Source organism: Myodes glareolus, chromosome 12, assembly GCF_982192425.1.
Source record: "Myodes glareolus chromosome 12, mMyoGla1.1, whole genome shotgun sequence".
Taxonomy (NCBI): Eukaryota; Metazoa; Chordata; class Mammalia; order Rodentia; family Cricetidae; genus Myodes; species Myodes glareolus.
Window position 1 is genome coordinate 33231264 of NC_142037.1, and position 16979 is coordinate 33248242.

General features: G+C 46.2%; 1 pseudogene; it reads left to right on the forward strand.

The window, feature by feature from the left end:
- The window catches only part of LOC125392332 (small ribosomal subunit protein uS13 pseudogene), a 171763-nt pseudogene that overhangs the window by 127862 nt on the left and 26922 nt on the right, over nucleotides 1–16979 (forward strand).

The following is a 16979-nucleotide window of genomic DNA, read 5'->3' on the forward strand; positions in this document are numbered from 1 at the left end:
AACTGTAAGTGAGCCACCACCTCAATGAAATGTTTTCTTTGTCAGAGTTGCTGTGGTCGCGGTGTCTCTTCTCAGCAGTAGAAACCTAAGACAAGACTCTTTGTCACTGACTCACCTGTGACGTCATCACAGATGGCTCCCAAGGCGGCTTTGAAGAGAGGGTTTCCCAGGACCACGGGACAGAATGCACAGCTCTTGCTTCCATAAGGCTTTGACCAAAAGTGTTGCGATCCTCACCTTTGTGGGCCTGAGCAAGTGTCATTCCTATTCACACTGGGGACAAGAGTCAAGGCCTCATGAATACAGCTCTAAAGCAACCTAGTGGCAGGTAGAACAATGGTGCCGGGTGAGCATGTCTTAATCACTTCCTTGCCAGTGTTCTCTGGTGCTGAAAACGTTTTCACATGTTCCCATTCTCCCCCATATCTTAGTACAACTCTCTGGCTAGATACTAACTGATCTAAAAAAAAAAAAAAAAAAAAAAAAAAAAAAGATCCCTCATAAAAACTGGGTGACTAATGGCACTGCCTTCTAAACAGAACATTTGGACCATAATAGAGCAAGGGCTTGATTTTGTGTGTGACTCTTATCTCCAAATGCAGGCTTCTAACAGCACTCTACTCAATTATTTACACCGTTCAGTAATAACCATGTATGGAAGCCCTCGATATCTGTGCCTGGAAAAAACGAGAGCAAAATGTTCACAGATGGCTGTGGTGGGTGACTTGGATAAACGTCTCCCTCCTTCTGGTCTTCCCAGTCTTTTTGTAATGTGCATGGCACATTCTATGGAATAAATGGATGATGACAGAACTGTAGAATCTGGGCTGCTGCCTGCTGTGACACAAGGACAGCCGGTACAGGGGACACCGATTAGAGTCTCACGCTCCCCTCAGAAACCTCCCGGATCTTGACACGCCAGCACATTTTATCAATGGGACAATGACCCAGAGAAAAGGAAAATACATCCTGGGAGTGGGGTTGGGGGAGAGGAAAAAACAACCCTGCCGCTTCAAAGTTATGTAGGATGGGTCTTTATCTAAAGTTTGTACCGAGTAAACCGTGGCTCTGTGTGTGTGTGAGAACAGCCACCGGACAGAAGCATTCTTCAAGGCAAGGTCAACAACTCCTGTAGGTCATTTGTCAAAAGACACATGTTCGCTGACTTCAGGAAACACTGGTTCTGGGTGAAAAACAGAAAGGGCTATTCATTTCCCCGTCTCACTAGGAAAGGTCACGTTAAAACCCACGAGCCAGAAGGAGCAGCCACGTATAAACAAGAGACCCAACTGTCTTCCTCTTCCATTAAGTTCTGCTGTTTGTCCTATGAGTAACTCTCGGATTCCCCAAAGCCCTCAATATTCATTTCTGAATCTCCCAGGAAGTGAAATGAACTCTTGGTTAGCCACCAGGTTAAGAAACTGAAGGTTGGAGTTGGAGAGATGGTTCAGTGGTCAAGAGAGCTTACTCCTCCCCCAGAGGACCCCCACTGGATTCCCAGAACCTACGTGGAGAGGCACATAACTACCTGCAACTCCAGTCCCAGAGATTCCATTTCCTCTTCTGAATTCCAAGAGGATGCCCTCTCATGGCTTCTGTGTGCCACCACACATACATGGTGTGCACACTGATACCACACTGACACACATATATGCACATGAATAAAAAATTAAACTAAATATTTCTGTTGTGGTTTTGTTTTTCGAGACAGAGTTTCTCTGTATAGCTTTGGAGCCCGTCCTGTCACTCTGTAGACCAGGCTGGCCTTGAACTCACAGAGATCCGCCTGCCTCTGCCTCCTGAGTGTTGGGATTAAAGATGTGTGCCACCACCACCTGGTTAAACTACATCTTAAAAAAAATAAATAGATTGTTTCCTTTTCCTTTTTCTTTTTTTAAAATATAGAAAAAAGGTGTGAGACCTCTCGCCCTCCCCCAAAAAAAGAAGCTTTAAAATTAGAGGCTGTTGAGACATCAGAGTTTAGTGTAGCTCTCTACTTAGTATTTACTGGACACCTGCTGTGTGACAGTTATAGTAAAAATATCATAAGGTGGTCAAGACACAATCCTCATCCTCCGTGAACATTTCCTTCCAACAGGGCAACAGTCTGGTGGGACAGCTGGACTGCAGGAAGACCACGCCCAGGTGAGCTTGGGGACATCTGAGTTCCGAGCCTTTCCCGACTCAGAAGCGTGGGGCCGCTTCCCACTCAGGACCTGGCTAGTGACTGTTGTGCACAGAGTTAAGACGCTGCTCTTCCTTGTGGATCTACCACCAGGAACAAATGAGAAGCTAGGTGAGGAAAACTCGGAAAGCAGTTATTGAGGGCTGGGGAGATGGGTTCCTTTGCCTGGCAAGCATGAAACCTGAGTTGGATCCCCAAAACCAACAGGAACAGGCGAGGTATGGCACACACCTCTAATCCCAGAACACGGGGAGCAAAGGCAGGCAGATCTCTGTATAACAAGTTCCAGGCTATCTGAGGCTACGTTGTGAGCACCTATCTCAAAAAAATACAACAGCGACAAGAAGACTGGATGTGGTGGTCTCAAAGCTGAGGAGAGAAAGGTAAATCTCTGGGGCTCACTGGCCAGACAGTCTAAGAAAACAAGTGAGAGAGAACATATCAAAAACACAAGGTGGATAGGACCCGAGGAACAGTATTCAAAGTCACCTTCTAGCCTCCACATGCTCACACAGGCACCCACCCACATGTGTGTCTACACACATCACACACACACAAACACACACACACACACACGAGAAAGAGACAGACAGAGACATTACCAAACAATACAAATAAAAGATGCTGTCATCGCCAATGTCAAATGTCTTCATTTTTAGACTCTTTAAAAACATTGCCGAAGGGTCTTAATTTTTTCTTCTGACTGCTGTCTTCCCTTCTGCGTGCATCTGAATGTAAGACTGCTGAGCACCATGAAGAAGGGGATAAATGACATTTTACCTGAGACCATTTTCCCTCCTGAGCAGTGTATGTGAAGCAGCTTGTAGTTGGCCCTCGGCGTCTCTTTTTTGAACATGCCTTTCATTTCAAGAGTTAAGAAATTTGCACATCACCTGCCTGGGTCCCCGGAGAAACTTCAACAAGGTGGTTTGAGGAAGACATTTTTTCGTGTCATTTTCTTCTTAATGTCTCTTTCTGAAAACTAAAAGGATTTGGTTCAAGGACATCACACTGAAGTATTGACTGTTTATACAACTCAAAAAAGATTTTTGGGGAGGTGAGTAGACTTATTTATTCAGTGGATTATTGAAATTCCACACTCTGTGTCACTTCGCTCAAATTTACAAGTTTGATTGTTTTCTCCTGATGCTTTAGATTTGCCTTTTCTTCAATAAAATTAAGGACTAGGCTATATTAAGACAATTCCATTTCAACTTTCAACTTTTGGTTTCTAACTTTTTTTTTTTGAGGCACTGTCTCTCTGCATAGCCCTAACTCTCCTGGAACTCACTCTGTAGACCATTCTGACCTCAAACACAAACATCCACCTGCCTCAACCTCCTAAGTGCTAGGATTATAGGCATGTGCCTCTATGCCCAACTTCAACTTTTGTTTCAACTATTATAGGTCTTTATTCCTTGAACAGTTCATTCTTCATTTGAACCAATTAGGTGACGTGGTATTTTGAAGGAATAGATGGATGTACATGGCCTTCACTGCATGGCGGTTCCATCTTCTCCTTCTTCAGTTACCATGGTCAACCATAGTCTGGAAATACTAAGTAGGAGAACCCGGAAATAAGTAATGCATTATGTTTTAAAGTGCTGTGAGAGCTTAATAAACCTCACCCCATTCTTTTCCCTTCCACCTGGGATGCAAGTGATCTCTTGGTTCAACTGCATGTTGTATATACTACTTGGGTGTCAATCATCTATCAGCTGACTGGCTGCCATATTGACTGTTCACAAGGCAGTGTCTATATTCAAGCAATCCTGATTTTATCAGACCCGAAACACAAGAGCAGTGGTACAAAGGAGGCACCAGAGAATGAAACATGTAAGAATGATGAGCCACTGTGGAGCAATGGTGGGCATTCAGAGAAAACCAAACCCAGAGACGGATGTTGTATGCTATCTCAGGCATCCGCTGGAGAGCTCAGAACAGATCGCCCAAAGGTATGGAAGATGACTGCATTTTTAGCAGGGGATTCCAGATCCAGCCTTTGACGCTCATCTCTCCTCTTCATGGTCCTGACATTAGAGAGCAGAAAAGTCGCTGTGACCGTTATCACTGCTCCATCCCCCATTACGGTATACACTTTCCTATACCTCTGCATCAACTTTATGTTCCGTGCCTGCAGTACCCTACCCCACCCCATTCAACCTTCAAAATCCTTTAGCAGGCCAAGGAGTGGGCACAAATGCCTTCCCCAATGGGTCCCTGTCTGTAGTAGGAGCAGCAGGCTGCGTTCCCGCCTGGATCCCAGCTAGCTTACCCCCGAAATAATTACACGGAAACTGTATTCATTTAAACATTGCCTGGCCCATTAGTTGCAGCCTCTTATTGGCTAATTCTCATATCTTGCTTTAACCCATATTTAGTAATCTGTGTAGCACCACGAGGTGGTGGCTTACCGGGAAAGATCCTAACCTGCGTCTGTCTCAGAGAGGAAAGTCATGGTGACTGCCTGCCTCTGCTTTCTTTCTTCCACAATTCTGTTCTGTCTACTCCACCCACCGAAGGGCTGGCCTATCAAAAAGGCCAAGGCAGTCTCTTTATTAACCAATGAAAGTAACACATAGACAGATGACCCTCCTCCATCACCTGTCCTTCACCAGTGCCATCATCACTCTCCCTTTGTAATCCTCCTTGCCTTCTGCCTAATTTAATGTATTTCTTTGTGGGCACAGTAGTGTGTCCTCCTGAAGATGGAGCCCATGTATTCCCCGTGTTAAGCAGATAGCATCCTGGAGGTCATTCCTGTCCCACTTTTCTTTGCCTCAGAGGTGACTCACTCCTTATAGAGAGAAACTTTTCCATCAACGGTGAAGGAAAGTCATTACTTTGAGGGAGTGAGGTCAAAGGCATTATACATTGAAGAAAAGTGTTAGAGGGTAGCAGGGAGTAGATGGAGAGAATGATGAGAAGCCCTGGTGTTTCTGGGATTCAAGGAAAGTCTCTATGAGCCAATCAAGGCACTGATGATCCTGAACCTGCCTGGTGCATGTCAGAGTGGAAAGTTACAGGGACACAACCAACTGGCCAGTCCCTTGAGGCTGCCAGACAAACCAATGAGCTAGAAGAGCTAACTTTGGGGAAGGGTGTGAGCTGGGTCTACCCTCCCCAAAGGAGCTAGTCTGGCCCGTGCCCGTGTTCAACAGTGGCACCATGTGGTAGCAAAGAGTAACCGCAGGGCAAGGACAGTGGCAGCCAAGGGACACCCTGTAGGCAGTAGACATCAGGAGGATCTGATCTACTGGAGGGGCTGTGGATGGTTCTGCAGGGAGAAAAGGGATTCTTTAGAGAGTCGATGCTGGCCTTCTGATGAAGCCAATGGGAGGTGCAGAGAAAAATCGAAGGACAGAAATAAATCAGAGAAATTAACTGAGTATGGAGAAGTATTAAATCTGTGATGCTTGATGGCTCCTGAAAGACAGAGCCCATTTTCATCTTGGTGCTAAGGATGCATCAAGACACTGACTGAAATGCATTAAGTGGGAAAAAAAGTGTTTACTCTGCATTTATTTGAAGACAATGGGCCCTAGAGGGGAAAGGAAAAGACTGAACCACTTTCAGCAAGAGCTGTCCCCAAATACCATCCACTGGACTTGAAACATGGGTGGCTGTTTTTTCTTCCTTGGATGTGCGCACACATTAAAATGTTAGCTAGTTGGCTTATGTGATCATTTCCCATGAAGGGCTAGGATCTAACCTTGTTGCATCCTTTGGTGTTTGCTCGGGATGGAATTGCTATCTTCTGAAAACCTCCTTGTAGGTCATCCCTGACCTGCTACGAGCTCCGAAGCGCTTACTCGGTCAGACCACCTTCAGTCCGGTCCTCAGCACTTTTTGGCCTTCACTCTGGCACCCAACTAAGTAGTAGCATTCCTCTCTTCATATACTTTGGGGGCACAACAGGGTGCAAATCCACATCCTTCCTAAGAGGTACCTTTCACTCCGGATGGCGTAGTTTTAGATCATAATCCCTCCTTTCCTGCATTTTGTGCACTTGAGCGTCGACTGACGGCCTCGGTCTCAGGCAAAACCATTTTCTAGAAGATGTGAGGAGTGGGGCTTGAATATAGAATGTATCACCATGCCCTCTTGCATGATAAATAGCTGTTATGGTCATTTATTGTTCCCACATTCCAAAGCCTAAAACTGCTTTACAGATGTTCTGTAGCCCGGCTTCCTAACATCTGTGCAAGCAAACCTGGGCGCACAGTTACCAGCTCCATTTTGCAGATGAGAATAGTTATGGGAGGCCCAAGGGGCAGTGACTTGACATTTTTAGGGCGTTGTGATGATACTTTATTAGCCTTTACTCATGGCACGCAGGAGCAGAGGTAAGCAGGGTGTCAGCGTCCAGCACAAGTCATTCTATAAAGTCAGAAAGCACTGGAAACGGTACCCAGGAGTTAAGGATTTCCTAGATCAAGTTGCGTTCATTATTTTCCTGAGTGAAGGGGGTGTGCACATGATCACAGATATGTAGATAGACCCAGAAAATTCAGAGCACAAAAGCGTCCATGGCTATACAAGCCCAGACAATGCAGCTGTATGGTAATTGTTTTTTTTTCTTTTTCTTTGCTGTGCAGGAGCAAAGCAGCCTGCTCTACCTCTCTGGGTTCTTGGCATGCTGACCTCAATCCAGGGTGCTGCCTTCAAAGGCATGGTCCCTTTGGAAGGCCCATTGGTCTTCTGGTCCTCAAGCATCTCTAAGGACTGTGAAGTAGGACTCTTGCTACATATTATTGGAGTCTCTCCAACTAGGAATTGGGGGGAGGTGATATAGCATTATGCAGGGATTCAATATCAACCCTTCAAAGATAGTTAGACTTTCTCACTTTTTTTTTTCTCTAAATGAAGTCTATTACCTTGAGGCATCTCCTGAGATGTGGTTGTCGGTGGGTCTATATGAGCACTGAGTACTTAAAAGGCCAGATTTGGGTTGCACTGTGCAGATGGTTGGAAAACCACATTAACCTATGTCCCAAGGTGAAATAGCAAAGTTCCCTGAAAGCACTGGGGAAAACGCCCCGTTTCTAATTATTTCCCTCCGCCTCCTTCCTCGCGGTCCTTAGTACTCTCACTGCACACTGACTGGAGGTGCCTTCTCAAAGAGGTTGCCCGCCTCTACTTCCCTACATCATGAACCTGTCTCATCCAGGGCATCTCTGCAAGGCAGACCCTCTCCTATCCACAGGGGAAGGCAGAGGGCCCCACCCCCACAGGCTGGAGAAAATCCCCAAACACTTGGTCACTCTTCTAATACGCTGATTCTGGGTGTCACATCAGATCTCAGCAGGGCAAGAAGCTTGGGATCTGGGTCTGTGCCACGACTTCCGAAGCATCCATGCCCGTCTGGAATTAAAGAAGACATTTACTTTTTTACTGGGAAGAAACCATTCCCAGATCTATCACCTGCTATTGCAGTCTGAATGCTGAATGCCACTTGCCCACACATCCTCACCCCAGGCTTACGGATTAAAAGTTGGTACCACTGGGAGGTGGTGGGACCGTTAGGAGACAGATTATAGGAAGAGGTTCTCTGCTCATGGGGAGTGCACTCTTGAAGGAGATTGTGGAGCTGTGGCCCCCTCCTCTTGTTTCCTAGAAATGAGGTGTGTGGTTTGCGTCACCGCACAGTCACCGCCACTGCCATCTCAAGGAGCCCACTCAGCCATGGGCCCAGACCTCTAAAACCGTGAGGCCAAGTCAACCTTCTCCCGAGAAACTCGTTATCTGGCCTTTTCTAGCGGTGACAGGAAGCTAAGACACCTGCTTTGAGGCTGTGTGCCACTGTGAGTGAGCTCCTGTTGCTAGCCCACAGTCTGAACTCGAGTCTGATGGAAACTTAGACACCTCCCCAGGACGTGCAACACTGCGCTCTTTCCCTCGGGAGTTCCTCTGGGCATCATCACAGAGCTGTTCTTTGAAACCATGCTTCACAACGTACTGTATTTATTAAGTTGTAAACACAAATTCTCAAAGATGAAATATTTAGAATAGCCTCATCTCCATGGTGTGTGGGTTTTTTTTTTTAAAAAAAAAAACATCTCTGGTGATTTTATTAATCCCATATCTCCTTTAGTTTTCACTCAAATATTTCTTCCTAACTCATCTTAAAATCTTCTCATCCTTTTTTTGCTATATTTTCATCTTCACGATTCCCTCTTCCAGCCAGCTCCTGCTCTGACTCCCAAGAATGTTCTCTTCTGACCAATCTTTTCTGGGTCAGGAAGGCATTAGACTTCTTTGAAGTAACAGTGGGGGGCTACTTATTTTCAATCTTTGTTTCTACCTCCCCTGCATCTTCCGAGTGCTGGAGGAAGTCTGGTTTAACCCAAAGAACAGGATGAGTATTCCTCCAAGGAGAATGCTGGATCCTGCCAACAAGGACACAGAAACTTATTACCTGGTCCATGTTTGGCGTTACCAAACCCCCCCCCCACGGTTATTTTTTGGTAATCAAAAGGAAATATTTTTCTGCTCTCGGATGGAGCAGGATTTTGAAAGGAAGCCAACAATGGTTTCACCACTGCACCCTGAAGCACACATTTCAGAGAAATTGCCTCTTGTTCTTTGTGAGTTGCAAAACAAACACCAGAGGTCAAGGGCTTCATTTTCTGGCAGTCTTAGCGCCAGAATACTGTTGTCCAGGGCTTACTCACAAGGCTTTGGGTGAGGGGAAACTTTCTAACTTAGAACCTGTGAATAAACCGGCTCTGACTTCTTATGACAGGCTGTTAAGAATGTTTCTATGTTACTAAGAAAGAAAGAAGGGAGGGGGAGGGAGGGAAGAAAGCAGATTAATGAGCATGCTTATATGCCCGATAAGAAAAACTTTTCTAATCCACAGCTCACAACAGGAACCCCCTTGCGTCATGTTCACAGAGAACCCATTCACGTCGTCTGGAATCACTAAATGGCTGCCTACCATCCCTAACCGCCCTTCTTGTCATGTCATTGTCCCTTACTATTGCCTCTGGCTGTCCGATGAGGCATAAAAGCCAAGTCTTTAGTCACGTGAAGACTCTAGTTTCCCTAAAACGCACGTAAGAAGTGCTTGGAAATATTTTTCTGGAACTTCCTTTTAACAGTATTTGGCATTTTGGTAACACTGAATGAGTAAAGGTCTCTATGTAGCCTTGCTATGTTGTCTGGCATGTTAGAATAAAACAAAGAGGTATGTGAAATCCTTCTGTGCAAGAGATTGTACTGGGGGCTTTCTCGGGTCTGGTGATAGAGATGTAGGTGATTCTGTCCTCAAAGCTGGAAGCAACCCCTACTGGTTAGCAGGTTAGTGCATTGATTGTCTTTTCTACCTCAGCCCGCGGAAGCAAGGCTGGATGGAAAGCTGGAGACAGAAGTAGCTGCCACAGAGGGTTGAGCCTTGGCTCCAGGGGTTCCTGGTAAGAGATGGAAAAAGAGGTTCCACAAGACAACTTCCAATGTTCCTGAAAGAACCTCAGCATTTGCCCAGTAGGCCCAGGATAGCGCGCTGGTGCAGGATGGTCCGCTGTTCAAATGTGACCCTATTTCTGGTTGTAGACAAAAATGATATAAGAGAGGAGAAACCGCAGTGAGGAAGGGAGAGAAAGAAACAGAAAGGGGCACATCTGACGGGACCCAAGACTCGAAGATTCCCAGAAGTCAGCACACCGTGTACCCATCACCTCCCACAATGTACATCTTCAAGAGCAGAAGTATACAGGAAAGACTGTCTGCTTTAGACCCCTCCTTTCAGCAGCATCCCCGTGCATCCTCTCCACCCAGCCTTGTTCTTTTAGCTCTCAGTTTTCGTCACTACCCCTGTGTTTATTTAATTTTCCAAAAGAAAGAGGGAACCCTACAAAGACGAAGAAGGAAACCCTTTCCCAACTTTGGTCTATACCATGGAACCTGAGGAAGTTTTGGGACACGAAGTCATTAACTGCTCACCACCTCTGAGTGTTAAGGGGTATATGCTACTGGCATCTCCCATTTTATAGCCAGAACGACGGAGGCGACCCCAAGTTTAGAGACCCTTCCACAGAACCCGAGTCAATAAACAAGTGAGAAGTACACTCCCTCTGGATCTCCCTGTTCACTTCCAATAAACTCATTTACTGTCAAATGCTTGCTTTGTTTTCCCTCTAATCCCCTCGCCATTAACATGGGAGCCTGGAGAATGTTGGGCTTCTTAACAGTTAGCAGGACCACAATCATTGGGAACCCTAGAAAGCATCATGGCCCCTCACAAGGGACGGTGGGGGGTCAAGAGCATGAGAGGCCAAGGCTGGTGACAACAGCCCAGCAGGCACTGGCATACACCAAGTCTCCTTGACCCGAGCCCCTAGCACACTGGATCTCTGGTCTTAGGTGATTTATTTGAGCTTCCTTTAGGGTCTGTTGTTTATGATGAGTTTCTAATCCGAGGGAGAGAGGAATTCGCTTCCAAGGTTGCAAGTATCCCTCGGTTTTGCACTGGGCAAAGCCTCCTATGCTTTTTTCAGTCTCCTGTCTCCTATAATCCAAGTTCCTAAGCAAAGTTAAGTCTAGTCCAGAACAAAAAAATAAAAAGATAGTGTTTGGTATAGACAAGCCCATCTCCAAATTCTGACTCTGTCTTACCCTGTAGCTTTAGAACTTGAAGGTATGCCATGGGGCTTCTCTCAGGTCCATGTCCTACCTGATGCAGGCAGGACAATGCCTAGTACAGAAGATTGCTCCGGGGGATGAGCCTGGAAAATTCTGAGCAGCCCTGACACACGCGGACACAGAATAGGCATGCACTGCTCTCCTAGTTTCCCCAATTAGTTCAAGCGTCAGTAGTGCACACTTGACCCAAAATCTGTCTTGCCCTTTCTCCAGCTGTCACTGATTGCCAACTAACAGTATTCTGCAAGATAAAATAACGTTACTTTAAAAAAAGGAAGAAAGGAGAGAAACTGGGGAGAGGGAGACTGGGGAAGGATGGGGGGAAGAGAGAGATAGATTTGGGGAGGGACAGAGTACGGAAGGACTAAAGGAAAGAGGGCATTCACAATAGCCGAGTTATAGAACCAACCCAGGTGCCCATCAAGAGATGAACTCAGAAAGAAAAGGTAGACACGGGCCTGGAGAGACAATACAGCTGTCGAGAGAGCTGACTGCTCTTCCAAAGGACCTGGGTTCAATTCCCAGCACGCACACGGTAGTGCACATTCATCTGTAACTCCAATCCCAAGGGATCAAATGCCCTCTTCTGGCCTCTGAGGGCACCAGGTACATACACGGTGTACAGAGATATGTGTAGGCAAGACATCCGTACACACAAAATAATAAAAAGTAAATAAACTGAAAAAAAAGAAAACACGCATATGCACAATGGAGTTTCATTCAGCCTCAAAGAAGTTGGATAGAAGCAGAGATCACTGTATTAAACAAAACAAGTCAAAAAAAATTGTATTTTTCTCTTAAATGCAGCATTTATATTTAAACAACAAACGGGCATGACTATAGAAGGGAGGCCGTTCAGGGAGGGGAAGAAGCCGGTAGGAAGGGGGAATGGCAGATGGTAATGGAGGGGTGAGTATGGTCATAATATACGCACATGAGATACTACAAGGAGACCCACTATTTCATACAACTGATATGGCATAATAGCGTGAATGGAGAGGGAGGAGTGAGGGTGAGAAGGGAGGAGGGAGGAAGCAGAGAAGATAGCTGCAGTAAGGCATGCTAAGAGCGGATATGGAGCTAAAAAGCAATCCATTTTGAAATCTTGTTCCCTAACAGACGCTACCTCCTGGCCTCTCTTCAGCTCCTGTGTCTTTTAAGTCCATTTATAATAAGAACACCTGCCTCATGGGGTTACTTCAAAGATCCAATGTAATAATGGTCATGAAGGTATCTAACACATGGGGTCCGGCCCTTGACGAATGCAACTAAATAAATAAATAAATAAATATCACAATAAAACCAGAACAAAGCTGATTGAATTTAAATGTCAATTCTAAGATTATTCGCCTAAGCCCTCCTAGGGAAGCTAACTCAGTTTCAGCCTCTGAAGGAATCAGGAAGGCTGTACCAGTCCAAGGTGTGCCACGGAGAAGGTCCTACAGGGGATGAGAAAGCTTCGCTGTACAGTTGCAATATTAAGTTGTCCTTATAAGAATAAGCTCCCGAACCGCATGGGGACAGAATCAAATCCAATCCATCTTCAGCGGGGCAAGAAGCAATTGGGCCGTTTCCCCAGCACGAGGGCTCCATAATTCAGCAATGTGGAAATGCCAGTGTCCTTCTGATCTTTCTCTCCCAGCAGCAACTCCTGGCCATACGTGAACTATACTCTCAGAAAGCGAGACAGAAACCCGCTATCCAGGGAAGGCAGGGGCCTCGTAACAATGTTTCGCCCTCACAAAAGTCCTTAGCGATCTCTGCCTTGACTTGAATCCCTTTAGTGTCGGGTCTACAGTGTGTAAACCTTGTTACTGGAAGGACTCTTAGAGCTCTTAGAATCCTCCTCATCTTGGAAACAGTTCTCGCTCTTTGTCAGGCATCGTTGTTCAGTTCATTAAATTGTCACAGCTGCCTTTAAGTCGGTGCTAGTATCCTCCGGTCATAGGTAAGGACTGGGAATAACCAGGTAGCCTATCCAACGTCATGTTGCTAATAGGTGGCAATTCCTAAAATTGAACTCTGATGTGTGACTCCTCATTCCACCGTGCATGCTGCTGGAGTGTGAACCGCTAGTTAGCAGGGGCCCATTTTACTCCAAATATTTCCCCATACTCCCTACAGTAACACTGGAATTAAATATGCTGAATAGATGATTGGTAAAGCGAACTGTGGGGCAGGGGGCAGGGTCAGAGGTCAACCTGGGGGGGTCATTCCTTAGAATACTGTCCATCTTATTTCTGAGACAGGCCCTCTCTCACTGTTCTAGTGCTCACCAGGCCAATGGAGGCAGGGATTCCCCTGTCTCTGCCTCCCCAGTGCTGGGATTACAGGCTCCTGCTGCTATTCCTGACTTTGTGGGTGCTGGGGTTACAAGGTCAGGTCCTCATGCTTATGAAGCAAGCACTTTGCCCACTAGCCCATCTCCCCAGGCTACCGCTCCCCTGCCTCTGTTAACAGAAAAGATGGAGGCCAGGCTGATTCCAGTCAGAACTTAAGCACCCTTTGTCCTCAATTATCTGGTTACCTTCTCTGCAGAGCAGAACTATACAGGTTTCCCAGTTATGGGAATGCTATAAAAACCTAAAATACACATATTTAAGTGTGAAAAAGACAATGAGTTGATCTGCATGTGAAATGTGTGAAGCATAGTCTGTGTTTTACTGGGTTTTGCTGAAGACTGTGAAAGCCAGGCTAGCACAATGGCCCAGCTGGTAAAGGCTTCGCCTCACAGGCCTACTACTTGAATCTGAGCTCGAGATCACATGGTGAGAGGAAAGAACCCACTCTCACAGTTGTCCTCTGACCTCCACACGTGCATGCATGCTTACACACATCTACACCTGCACACACATGCACACACACACACACTAATAATTTTTTAACTGCATACAAGTCATCTAAACAAGTAAACAGGCAGGCTAAGGCTCTCAAGGTTGGTTGATTCTCTCTCCAAAATAATAATAATAATAATAATAATAATTGCTAAAGTTGCAAATGAAGGCTGAGAATCACAGCTAATGGTCTGTGAGAACAGACAAAAGTTCACAGAAGGGGTCCAAGGAACTAAAAAGAGAAGCCCCAGAGGAAGCTGGGAAGATTAAGCACTGATAGCTGGGCTCCAAGAGTTGAGTTCCTGGTCATGTGACTTCAGGAGAGGCAAAACCAAAGGGAGCTCCAGTTACCAGCAAACCTCCTGGGACAGGAGCAGCCCTCAGGTGCCCGAGGAGAGCCAGGGAAGCAGGGAAGATGAAAGGCCTGGATAAATAGAAAGGCCTGGAGGCTGGGCTTCCGACAAGCCCTATGTGAAGGCAATAAGCACATAAGCATTCAGAGAGAATGCCCCGGGCACCATGGGGAGAGCACTGAATCAGGAGTCAAGAGACTCCCATGTGGCCCAGGACAAGACTCTACCTGGGTTTCAACCTTCTCACCTTGAAATGTCCCTTCCAGGTACCCATACTCTGTTCTTTAATATAGATATCTAGCAAAATTTCCTGTTTACTTTAACAGAAATACAGTTTCGAAGGGGACAATATGCTTTCCTTCAACATATCCTCTTCTTTCATAAACCTCCCCATGATGAGCTCTCTCTCTCTCTCTCTCTCTCTCTCTCTCTCTCTCTCTCTTTCTCTCTCTCTCTCTCACACACACACACACAAACGCAGGTACACACACATGCACACAATCATATCTACAGCAGTAGTCGTTTGACTGCTAATATAATCACAGGCAAAAGTTGGCTATAAATACCAAGCGGCAATGGGGTCAAATTCTCTGGTGGACACCGAGGAATGTGCCTCGTGGGTGGTAAAGGGAGACACTTTTCCAGGGACTTGCAGTGAAACTGAGCACCAGTCCACCTCTGGGGCTCACAAACACCGCAAGCTCTTCCCACCCAGGTCTGCAAGTCCCGTTTCCCTTCTGTGGAATTTCACCCAGCCTTTCGGCTGAGTTCGCTGACTTTCAGAGTCAGGGACCATGCATGTCCCATAAAATCTCAGTGTTTCTCTCTGGAGAAGGTCAAAGGCTTTCGAAAAGGCCAGGCCCGGATTATTGTCTTGGTAAGGTGAGATTTTAGGAGATGCACCTAGAAAAGCCGGGTTCTGTGTGCAAGCCACTGTTGGGTGGTGGTGGGTCTTGAAGTGACTTGCCGGAAAGGAAGAGCGTCAGCATAAAATACCTAGCTGAGCATCAACTGTTACCCATGCAGAGAAGAGTCTATGGTCTATGGTCTCAGGTACCTGTGGTCCAGCTAACAAGCACTAGCTGCTGTGAAGGTAACACAGAAACAGAAAACACGAGACGGAAGGCCTCTGTGTGCACTGACTCCAGACTGAACCGAACGTGTCCACCCTTGCCATTCTCCACCTGACTTCCTAAATGAACCATTGCCATATTAACACAGCAATTACACTGGGTTATAAGTCATCTGGCAATGAATTGCAGTATGCTGGAGGGGCTGCTACTGACGTGGCTCATGGCGAGGGTGATAGTCTGCAAGCCTGGGGACCTGGGTTCAAATCCCCAGCACCCATGTAAAAAGCTGGGATGGCTGTATGTGCTTAAGGGAGGAAGAAACTGGTGAAACCCAAAAGCTCAGTGGTCAGCCAGCCTAGCCTAAACGGTGAATTCTAGTTCCGTGAGAAACAATGCCCTGCTCTGGCCTCCACAGGCATGCTCGCAGGTTCAGGCACCCATGCATTCACGTGCATACAACACACACCCACACAATAAAGAAACTAACAGAAACTAAAGTAGACTGGAGGGTATGAGAAAGCAACATGTGGCTACTATACAATTTGAAAGATTTTGAGGGGCTGGATAAATGGCTCAGCAGTTAAGAGCACTGACTGCTTTTCCTGAGGACCCGGGTTCAATTCCCAGCACCCACATGGCAGCTCACAACTGTCTGAAAATCCAGTTCCAGGGGATCTGACACCTTCACACCAATGCACATAAAATAAAGATAAATAAATCATTAAAAAAAATTTAAAAAATATTTTGATATTTAAGGTGTTTTAAGGTGTCCTGTAATTGATCTACCTTGTATACAGAGGGACAGCTGTGTAACTGAGCTAAAACAACCTGTCTTTCCTTTCACCAGCCTACCCTACCTCAATCCATCCTCCAGGCCTCAGGCAACACTCTCTTTCCAGAACACAAATTTAAGCATGCCTTTCCATGCTGCCCACACCAACTCTACCCACAGAACGGGTCTGCGTTCTTTGTGCGGTGTCACAGGTTGTTCAGAATTCTCCTTCCTCTCTGGGCTTTTGTGTGTGCCCTGAAGTGCACACTGTGTCATCAAAGTGCTAGAGGCCATACAAGCATTCCTTTCCCAGCGTGCCTGTGCCTCTCTCTCTTGGGCATCTGTCTCCGGGAGCCTCTCAGCCTGGACCATTGACCCAGGCGGTCCAGAAGATGAGGACCGCTCATCCTTCAGGTTTTAGCTTTAAAGCTCATCGCTGGAGCCTCTCTCCTGTTCCTGATGATCACATATCACACACGCAGGAGCTACGAGGTACCTATTCAGCTGGCTGTGGCCATGGTTGTTATTCAGGACCCATGGAGGTCAGGAGCCACAATTGTCTTAATTAACACCACAATCCCTTTCCCAGCACAATGCACCTCCTAAGTGGCCCTTTGGTCTGGCCGAATGAATGAAGCTGTGCCTTGGATAGCTGGAGGAAAAGAAGATTAATAAGGCCCACAATGCAAACAACGAAAAGAGACTGCGAGAAGGAGGTACCACTTGACTCCGGGTGAGAGGGACTTTGAAAGGGGGCAGACCAGATTAAATTATGGTCCGTGGTAAAGGTATAAAGGAGCTGTAATAAACCCATGGATGTTTAACAAACGGGGTGTATACTAATGAGTAAATTAATTAATAAGCTAGAAATGAATAAATGAATGGCTCTCTGGATGAAATGTAAAACAAATGACAGGAACTAAACGCATTTTTCTACAACTATAAATAGTTTATATCAACACGCCTGAGCATATGGTAATTGAGTACGTGTATGAGTGTGGGATGTTGATTGACAGGTCACAAATAGCCCTTCTTTTTCTATGTCCCGCGCCATTCCAAACTTCCGCCTACCCTACCTTCACCTGGATGGGTTGCTATTATTTTCCGGAAGTCCAGGGA